The 9,303-nt window shown below is 35.9% G+C and overlaps 2 pseudogenes across 1 annotated transcript; both read right to left on the minus strand.

Moving 5' to 3' along the window:
• Window positions 1–1,462: 1,462 nt before the first annotated feature.
• On the minus strand, window positions 1,463–8,749 carry LOC147481060 (uncharacterized; annotated as a pseudogene). The gene is made up of 9 exons (XR_015205454.1): window positions 6,649–8,749; window positions 6,461–6,553; window positions 6,258–6,378; window positions 5,313–5,366; window positions 5,094–5,218; window positions 3,554–4,191; window positions 3,324–3,438; window positions 3,170–3,227; window positions 1,463–1,817 (listed from the first exon to the last, which is right to left on the minus strand). The product of XR_015205454.1 is annotated as an uncharacterized LOC147481060 (transcript).
• On the minus strand, window positions 6,760–7,803 carry LOC147481061 (pentatricopeptide repeat-containing protein At2g13600 pseudogene; annotated as a pseudogene).
• Window positions 8,750–9,303: the final 554 nt, after the last annotated feature.

Consider the following 9,303-nt stretch of genomic DNA (forward strand, 5'->3'; position numbering starts at 1 on the left):
AGGTTGAAAAAAAACATAATCAACTCGACGTCCTCAGAAATATTATGCTAGATTGTTTGGTTGATGATAAACACAACAAAGATAAGATATATTAATATTGTCTCGAAGAAAAAATTAAAGAAATGAAAGACATTGAGAAAAACCAAAACAAGGACAAAAGCAACAAAGAGGAAAAGAACGGTTTCAGAATTAAAAAAAGAAAATCTTGAGGATTAGTACGCTTCTTTGGTATCATACACTGCAAATGTGAGATTGTTGACAGTACAATAGTACATAACTTGGTTTAGTTTGGCAAGTAGTTTTTATTTTTATTTATTTATTTATTGAGTATGATGTGAAAGTCACAAAGATGTTTAGCCATCAAATTGAAGAACTCTACTTGATTGGAAGTCCATTATATGATCAATTGAAGAAAATCGAATGATATTAACAAAAATTGAGTTCTTGACTAAAACTATTCATGGGAATGGAGGGTTAATTATCTTACGTTCTTACTAGCAAAAGTTGTGTGATTATTATTGGCTTTGACGTGGCAAAGTAGAAGGCACTTAATTCGACACGATATCCTTTTGATCGATTGTTTTCGTTTAATTGGGTATCTCAAAAATGCTTGGCACGCAACAACACTAGCTAGAAGTCTCGGAAGTAGATTCGTATAGTACCTTACATCTATTTTTCTTGGTCAAGTAGTTCAAGTATATTGGGAGAGATCCCCCCTGATCGAGATACCTTTGTGAAAAAAACAGATACAAGAAACAACATGGCCGGAGGCGACTCTCCTATGTGGAAATTAGCCTAGAAGTAACTTGGACTGGAATGCTTTAAAAAATGTGTACGTAATACGTTACTTGGCCAATGTTGTGGCTAGAAGTAACTTGGACTGGAATGCTTTAAAAAACGTGTACATAATACGATACTTGGCTTAATATGGAAGATGCTCTAAACACCCAAGAAAAATGAGTGAAAATATGGAATGGAAAAAACTGCAGGTAGACAAACCACTTGGAATCTCACACACAATAGAAGTCCTACATATATAAATTAATGGTAACAGGCCTACTAGGCCAAGGACTACACCGCACTGTTGGAATATTTATATATAAATATTTTCAATTGAACTCCAAGGAAACCCCACTAGAGTACAAATGAATGCCAATTTTTTATAATGTCGTCATACGCTCAACTTTGGTTTTCACTTCTCTAGAACAACCCACTATATCTCCCTTCTTGGTAATAAAATAATTCTTCCAATTTTCCATATATTTAACACATTCAATTTCTTTGTTTTTTTGTTTCCATATGACGACCGACAATTTTCCTTAAAATGACTAAATAATCTTCAACGATAACCTGCATAACTAGAATCAATTAAACTTATTAAACTGCAAGCACATATCCTTCAAAACAAAGTAAACAAATTAAATTAGACAAAATATTAGTTAAATGTAATTTGGTGTAATGATAAGAGACAACATTCTTAACTATTTATAAGTAAAATAAGTACACTTAAACTTGATAATTGATTTATATACGCATGAATAGAAGACTATACGCTATCCGGACTCATCTTCATGTAGTTCAGAACACCCAAGTCCCCAACACATGCACATATACAACTCATCTTACTTTGTCTCTTAAGTATCTTAAGCAATTGGACTAAAACAACTTACCCATCCATGGCGTCTACAGTAGGGGAAATGAGTTTGTGGCTAGAGGTGTAAGGAACGATGAGGGAAGAACTTCTACAATTCCACCCAAACAAACTTCAGACGTCATAACTTCCTCTTTTTTTGTTGTAAGCACATAAATAATAGATCCTGTACACATGGTCTTCCAATGACAAGTCAAAGAAACAAAATAAACCAAAAAAACAAAATTGAAAATAAGTAGAGACCAAACCAAAATAACATAGCCCATTTCAAAGGTTTTACAATTTGCCTTATTTTCTGTCAAAAGCTGGTCTTCTAAATATGTATATATTTTACGAAAGCCCAAACTTTGGCCCATAGTCCATTAATTCATTGGAGTTTTGTGATGGTGTAGGTGTCTAAACATCGAGTTGTCCATAAAATCATTTTGGCCTCATTGTTTTTTTTTTTGTTTTTTTTTTTAAACCCAATGCATTTTCTTTGAAAGGAGTAGTGTTACACGGACTTACTTTTTAAACATACTATTGCGACTTACTATTTGGATAATGTTGCTTTGCATTACAATACACGCGGATACGTATCTCTATGTAAATCAATGATTAGGACTTTTGACACATTAGTAGATATAAATAGTAGTTCAAAATGTGAAATAAGTTGGTTGGTGTAACATTACTGCTTTTTTTTCCTGGATGCACTATTCATAAATACAAAATACACTCTAACACTTTGTTCAAACAATGTTAAACCATATTCAAACAACATTATGTAAAGTTGCAAATTTGTTTGTAATATTTTAACTATAAATTCCACATACCTTGATAAATAGTAGCAGATAAATAATAGTTTAGTCAATACGAATTTTATCCTTCTAATTCTTTTAATGTTTCAGTAAGTGCAAGTTTATACATCAATAAAAAGTTCTTAATAAATAATACTCTGACCAAGGACACATTTTCATTAAAAAATTACACTCAACCACAATTAAATGGGTTAACAAACTTTATTATGGGCTATGTTTAAGATGTACTATAGCCCTAAGAAGTGCACTATGGGCCTAAGCGATAAAATTGGACTGTATGCAATTTTAATATACTTTTGAAGTAACATTTTTTATACATAATAATAAAATAGAAAAAATTATATAAAAACGGACTCCGTTCGTTGAACGGGTCCAAAAATCTAGTATATTTAAAAAGGGAACCTAGCCCGAAGGCGAACTTGCAACCTCTCCTATAAGGAGAGGGGTACGCAACCAATTGAGCCATAAATTCTTGTGCGAAAGCAGGGTGATTAACTATGAAGATTATGGTACAACCGTAAAACACATCAAGACTGCCCAAGCATAAAAAACAACCTAGACATTGTCCAATACATTTAAACGCACCCTAAATTTCAAATAATCAAAGTGACCATCGACAACCAAAAAGAATCCACTAAACTTTCTTGACTGCAGCTAGAGCCCCAAAACCTTTGTACAAAAACTGTTTTTGACTCCATAGATATTATATAAATTACATTACCTTCAATGAACTGTTGATGTTTCCTCCTGTGAGTCTGTGACCAACTTATCGAAGAAAGCTGCAAAACATTGTACTGGTGTTTAATAAGCATGTTACGGGTAAAAGCAAGAGATGGCGATAACGATCGAGAATTCTGAAATTGAATAGCTCCTACATGATGATTTTGCTTTTTTCTTGGAGTCAGGTGCAATATTCAGCTTCTTTATAAGACCAAAAACTTCTCTGGAGTTTACATCTTCTGCCGGAGATAAAAATGAGGAATGTTCTTCCTGTTTCAGAAAATTTACAAAAATTACTTATGTCTTTTAAAAGATAAATAGACAGGGGGAAGTGAATAAAATACTCCTAATGATTCAAACTCTATACATATTATGAAGCACATACAGAATGTTAATCGACATTTGCGATAAATTTGACCCGAATAATTGCCAAAAAGGAACTCATGGCTTTCTCAAGAAGGCGTATCCGTACTAGCTTCTGCTTTGTTTCTTCGTCATCGGAAGATAAGAAGACATCATCCTTATCAGTGAACATCTGAGACATCATCTGCTTTAATTTTTTTGAATTTATCCACACAACATTTTGTGGAAGCATCATCCATAGAATCCTTATCAAAGTCCTCACCATCCGCTTCCTTTTCATCATCTCCTTCCTCTTCAAGCGCACTTGGCTCTCTAAGTTGATTACCACCACATTTCAGCCTCTGTAAAACGTTGTCTGTAGCAGCGGCATCTTGTTGTTCAAGCCACATCCGATGAAGTTGATCACGCTTTGCGTTATCTATAGGCTTCTCTTTGTATCCAGACACTATCGGATCATTAAATTCTTCACTTTCTTCATTTTCCTCATCCTCTTCATTTTCTTTGAATCGCATTAAGTCATTGTCACTATCATCTTTCTCTTCCGCTTCATCATCCACAAAAGCTTTAACAGGATCACCTTTTGGATACACCTCCTCTTCACTCGCTTTGCACGCATGAGGATCAATATTCTCCTTGTCATAATCTTCTTCATCAGAAGAACTGCAAAGAATTCAGGAATCCCATTGCAAGGTCAGCATAACCAAGGATCAAGTATTGGTAGCACGTAATAGATTTTACTAATAGAAGTATGTTGCACACAGATCATATCTTGAAAAAATATTAGAAGCACACAGTTACACAAGCAAATGCTACGATTCAGTGTGCTGTGACCTGGTACATTTGGCTGTAGCTTTTGTGTATCCACCTAAACTCCAAATGAATAAACCATATTTTTTTTCTTTTTTCGTTTATTGACTTTTTAAAGATCTTTATACTGTAAATATCCTTATGAATGATGTACACACAAAACTTGTAACCTACTATGTACTCAACTCCATTCTATCACATACTAATATTTGAATAAAAAAAATAAATAAGGTTAAAGCAAAAAGAAGAAAAAAAATAGGAATGAATAAGAATTCGAGCAAATGCTCCAGGCTATAACCAAAATTGTGTACCAATTTGGCCTGTCTGTATCCCTAAAAGCTAACACTGGGTAGCTAAATTGAGCTACTACTATAATAAATTTTACAGTTGTCCAAGTTCAGAAGAACCTTTTACAACCCAGACAAAAGGTTGCAACTAGCAATTTTCACGTGTTCTTTGCAGACAATGCAAACAGCATACAAAACACACCAAAAGTCAGAAATAGCAGCAGATAAACTACAGCATAAAAGTCTTATCAACTGTTTTCAGGAGTAATTTATGAAATGTCACTGTATTGATAAAATATTTTCTCGTTAGTACCATAAAATTTAGAGTTAGTTCATACTACATAAAAACATAAAATTTGTATTTGTCGGCAAAATTCCAGACCAAAAGCAACCACATTACCAGTTCCATTATCCATGCAAAGAAGGGAAAAAAGAATAAGTGTGTCAAAAGGCTCTTCAGAATCATACATGTCATCCAGAGGAGCAGAATCAAGCTTCAAGTTCATGGTAAGGACTGATGGTGCAAGAACTTCTTCCACAGGACTGTCTTCTAGATCTTCCTCGTCACTTGTCTGGAAACCATCAGAAAGATCCTGCAGCAAAGACATGCAGACCAAACCTTTATTTCCTAAAATCTGCAAAACATTGGATGGAAATACAGGATACAGGTAGACATAGGAAGAGAACCTGAGTATCATTTATCGGAGCACGAAACACACATTTTGACTCCTCATCCAAAGGCTGCAGTACATATAAGTAAGATTAAGTGCTTCAAAACTACAAATTAATACAAAATACACAAAACCCATTTAGATGAGAGGACATATTCATGGGTTTATGTTCTTCAAACTATTTTCTAACACCGCTTCATGCTTTACATTTAAATACCAAAATACTGAAGCTAAAAAAAAAGGGCACTTCTTGAGTGGTAGATTCGCTGAATTTGAAAACCTAAAATTATTTCTCCTGATGACCCGATTACTGGTCACCTAGTACGCAAAATACCTACTATACAGAATTAGCAATGCTTAACATTTGGTACTTCAATATCTATGACAAAAGGACTAGCAAAGTTGGTAAAACCTTTGGGTGATGATACCAGAGGTTCTGGGCTCGAACCCCGCCAGCATCAAAGAGTTACTGATCTCATTTAAAACAGGCTTATCAATAAAAAAAAAACATATAAAATTGGAGGCTCGATTTATTACTCGTAATATCTTTATTCACTTATTTTCTACCAAAATTCTGCAAACAATTACAAACTTATGTACCATGAACGTCCATAAGATGCGTACTTATTTAAATATACCTACATTACATTGTATTGGAATCACATTAATCTGCAAAGAATATGATTTAGCATATAGTAACACAAAATACAAACTTCCATATGTACTTCTTAATGTACCAGAGTTTTAGAGGAGAGTACTCATTGTGTTGGAGAGAATAGGTTTATTAGGACTTGGAAGTGATGCAGGTTTGCTAGCACTTTCTACATTACTGGTATCTACAGCATTACTATCTTCATTCGCAAAGGGCATGTCTCCTTCCTATTGATACACAACAAAATTATTCCTGAATATGAAAATAAGCATGTCTAGCAACTCCGCATGAACATACAAAAATCATCACCTCTTCTGCAAGTTCTTTGTCTTCCCCTAAACTATCATCACAAACTTGTTCCGGATGAAGATCAAGCACAACCACTCTTGAAAATTCATTGGTTTCAACATGATTATTCATAATGCTAAGTCTGCAACAACGAACCAGTCTCAATCAGAAACAAACGACAAACTAAATTTACAAAAGAAGGTGATCCTTATATCACAACCCACTTTTTCGAAACCTCTAGCTTCCTTTGCTGGATCTTCTCCAAAATGGATGAGATAGGTTTTTGTACAAGTGGCACAGGTTTACATGCCGCATCTCTAGTTTATGAACATTTACAATAAACATTTAAATCACAAATACAATAATCCTAAACCAATAAAAAAAAATGCAATTCAAATTATCATTAAATTACCTCGCAATAGTCTCTGTGATCATCACTCTGATCCACCCCTGTCAGGATACATATAGTCTCTATTTTCTGCCCCAGTCCATCAGTCTCAAACTGCACAACCATTTGAGAGAATCATTCAGCAATGCAGCCTTCTCTAATATCCATTTCCATTGGCTCCTTGTATGTTTTGGACTCGGGATGTCCAACATCTAACACATATCTTGTTCTCTTCATCTGCGCGGCTAGGATATTCAACAGCTTGTAGACCTCCTTTCTTTGAGGATGATTTTTATCTTTTACCATGAAAACATGCACTTGGTTATTTATTTCAATCCAACTGCACCCTGGCTGCTTAACGACCCCTCGTCGTCTCATTAGTGTCCTCACTCTAGCAACTTGCCCCCATTGTTTAAGCTCTGCATACATGTTTGAGAGTAGAACGCCTAGAACATAAGGACCCGAGTTACTAGGATCAAGCTCCAACAGTTTCTCTGCCACATGTGTTCCCATCTCAAGGTTACCGTGAACTTTACAAGAAGCAAGCAGGGAACCCCAGAGGACAGTATCAGCCTCCATTGGCATGCTTTCAATGAACATTTTCGCTTCTCGAATGCAGCCTGCCCGCCCAAGTAGGTCAACCATACACGTATAGTGGTCTTTTGATGGTACCAAACCATGCTCCTGTCTCATCGAGTAGAAATACCTCCAACCCTCCTCAACCATTCCTGCATGACTGCAAGCACTTAAAACTCCAATCATCATCACATGGTCCGGTCTCTCACCAGATCTTAACATTCGACTAAAGAGAGCAAGAACTTCATTCCCTTTCCCATTCTGTGCATATCCCACAATCATAGCATTCCATGAAACTTGATCATGTTCTGACATGCTTCCAAACACCCGATATCCATCTTCAATCGATCCACATTTTGTGTACATGTTGACAAGTGAGTTCCCCACAAAGATATCAGACTCCGGTCCTGATACAAACCGGATTCCATGTTTCAGGACGTGAGTATGAGCCTGTTTCCCCAACAGGTTGGCACAGGCGTTGAGGACATTTCCGAAGGTGTAGTGGGTTGGCCATATGGACTCTCTCTTCAAATGACAGAACAGTTCAAGTGCTTCTTCATTCTCCCCGTTTTGGGCGTACATATCAATAAGCGACGATCCCATATAAACATCCAACAAATACGGATACTTAAGACATTGATCCATGAATCTGAATACCCATCTTCATATCCACTAGTCCAGCACTAAGAGCACTAGAGTATGAATACCCATTAAGTAGAAAATCCTCCCTATGCATTCTTACAAAAGAGTCCAATGCCTCTTCGAAATGATCATGTTGCGCGAAAGCAGATACCATAGAATTCCAGGAGCACTGATCAGGATGAGGCATTGAGTTAAACAGTTTAAAAGCTTCATCAAGAAATCCTGATTTGGTAAGAGCAGTTATAATTGAATCCCAAGTGAATGTATCCTTGTGTGGCATTTTGTCGAACAGTTTTCGAGAATCTTTGAGACATCCACATTTCGGATTGATTTGGTTTTGAGGCATGTGTTTAAAATGTCAGCAAAGAGGGTTGAGTCTGGTATTGATAGGTCGGACTCCGATTTTAGTTCCAAAAAGGAGCTCAACCGTATTAAGGATAATACTAAAGAATTAGCTTCTGAATTCGGCATTGATAAATTTGTCAAGAGTCGTCTTCCAGTTGATGAAGATGAAGACAGTGTCCCTCCTATCCCCCCTATTTCTTTGTCAAAAGTCAAAACCTATTATTTCATTATTAGAACCAACAGTACAAACCCAGTGTAGTAAAGGCAATTACCGCCGGTTCATGCATTTCTCTTTAGAGTTTCAGCTCATTAATTAATGTCATGTTATATGGGCTAGGTTATATGTACACGCTATATTTTGAAAAAAAATCCGTATAGAACACATATTGTATGTAATTTATCTTAAATTTTTATATTTTGCCGTGTCCAACAATTCGTGTCAATCTAACCTAGCTTATGGGCCATGATTCATTATGTATGATTTAGTTGCTAAAAATAGGCATTTTCCTATAACAGTGCGAACACATTCAAATAGGTTGGATTTTACGTGTATGTTGAATGTTTCATCATATGATAATATGGTGTGTGTTGTGTGTGTGTGTGGGTGGGTGGGTGGGGGGGGGGGGTAGATGAGATATTTTTCCTATTGAGCAGACGCATAATGCCTGTTAGAGATACAAGAGTATTCATATCTTGAACTGTGGTTTTTTTTCATATAATTTAATACTTGTCTAATACGGTAATGAAACTAATTTGGAAGTAACTAATTTGATACACAATATTGGCGTAGTAAGGGATATCATGCCACTGTTACTTTTCTGCTATGAAATGTTGTTACATTCTCGTTTGGTTCTTACTCTGAGGCATCACAACTTTTCATGCAGTTTGTGCTCTGTTGCTCAGACTCTTTTTGAGCACCCTGTAGCTGAGCTGAATACCGTTTGTGCTTTTCTACCACATTATCACGGTTTCGAGCCTTTGATGGATCTGTTGAAGAGATATACTGCACAAACGGTTAATCAATGCCTTTTTGAAGGTCTGTCTGCTGAAAATCCAAGCGAGTATGTTGAGAGCAGGTTGGAGCATATAGTGCTAAGTAATCTTACATTGCCACCA

This window comes from Coptis chinensis, chromosome 8 (genome assembly GCF_015680905.1).
Source record: "Coptis chinensis isolate HL-2020 chromosome 8, ASM1568090v1, whole genome shotgun sequence".
Taxonomy (NCBI): Eukaryota; Viridiplantae; Streptophyta; class Magnoliopsida; order Ranunculales; family Ranunculaceae; genus Coptis; species Coptis chinensis.